The sequence below is a fragment of the Ammodytes marinus genome, assembly GCF_949987685.1.
Source record: "Ammodytes marinus genome assembly, chromosome: 21".
NCBI classification, from domain to species: domain Eukaryota; kingdom Metazoa; phylum Chordata; class Actinopteri; order Uranoscopiformes; family Ammodytidae; genus Ammodytes; species Ammodytes marinus.
In genome coordinates this window covers 23,939,034-23,939,416 of record NC_137225.1, presented here as the reverse complement: position 1 = coordinate 23,939,416, position 383 = coordinate 23,939,034, and positions in this window count along the sequence as shown.

The window sequence follows — 383 nt, the reverse complement described above, 5'->3', positions numbered from 1 at the left end:
AAGGAGGATGGTAAGAGAAGCCAGACAGTCAGCGCTTACTCTCAACTCCAAGACACAAACGAAATACAGTTTGCCAAAGCCGTGTCTGAAATACAAAGCCAGGTACGTGTGTGTGTGTGTGTGTGTGTGTGTGTGTGTGTGTGTGTGTGTGTGTGTGTGTGTGTGTGTGTGTGTGTGTGTGTGTGTGTGTGTGTGTGTGTGTGTGTGTGTGTGTGTATGTGTGTGTGTGTGTATGCCCGTGTCTGAGTTGAATTGATATATATATTTTTTTATTTTTTTTTATTCCTTTTTTGCAGGCAAGTACAGAAAAAACAGATTAAGAGAAAATAGTACAAAGCCTTTGTTTTGAATTGGATTTTTTCACTGCAGTCTTGATGTTAAAG